Source organism: Crocodylus porosus, unplaced genomic scaffold (genome assembly GCF_001723895.1).
Source record: "Crocodylus porosus isolate Cpor-Errol unplaced genomic scaffold, CroPor_comp1, whole genome shotgun sequence".
In the NCBI taxonomy this organism is placed as follows: domain Eukaryota; kingdom Metazoa; phylum Chordata; order Crocodylia; family Crocodylidae; genus Crocodylus; species Crocodylus porosus.
This window is the reverse complement of record NW_017728906.1, coordinates 29,642,291-29,642,959: the sequence shown is the minus strand read 5'-3', so window position 1 is coordinate 29,642,959 and position 669 is coordinate 29,642,291. Positions and strand designations below refer to the sequence as shown.

The window sequence follows — 669 nt, the reverse complement described above, 5'->3', positions numbered from 1 at the left end:
TTTTTAAAGATCTCCAGAGTAGGTGACTGTGCCACCTCTAGAGAGAGTCTGTTCCAGACCCTAGGCACTTGAATGGTAAAGAAGTTTTTCTTTATGTCCAGTCTGAAGTGATCTTCAATCAGTTTGTATACATTGTTTCTTGTCTTCTCCTGGGGTGTCTTGTCAAACAGATGCACCTGTATGTACTTACAGGCTGCCAGCAAGTCCCCTCTAAGTATTCTTTTCTCCAGGGTGAACAGCCTCATGTTTTTCAGCCTCTCCTTGTATGACCTACTCGCCAGACCTCTAATCAAGCACATGGCCCTCCTTTGGACTCTCAAGCTTCTCCACATGCTTCCTGAAGTGTGGTGCCCAGAACTAAATGCAGTACTCCAGCTGCTGCCTCACCAAGGCAAACCACAGTGGGAGGATGACATCCTTAGGCTTGCTTGAGATCCATTAGTAGACGCATGACAGTGTTTGATTCCCTCTGCCAGCTATGGCATTGCATTGGTGGCTTACGTTCATTCTGTGGTCTATCACAACCCCCAGGTCTCTTTTAATTGTGGTGCTGGCAAGGCTAGCACAGCTGACCCTGTAAGTGTGTTCCAGATGATTCCTCCCCAGGTGAAGCTGTTTACATTTCTCTGTGTTATACATTATCAGATTATGGTCTGCCAACCTTGTGAG

At 46.6% G+C, this 669-nt stretch overlaps 1 long non-coding RNA gene across 1 annotated transcript in view; it reads left to right on the top strand.

The window, feature by feature from the left end:
• Positions 1-412: 412 nt before the first annotated feature.
• LOC109305846 overlaps positions 413-669 on the top strand; it is a 5,855-nt gene continuing 5,598 nt past the window's right edge. The window contains exon 1 of the long non-coding RNA XR_002099732.1: positions 413-580. This is a non-coding gene — a long non-coding RNA (uncharacterized LOC109305846). The remainder of the gene's footprint in view (positions 581-669) is intronic.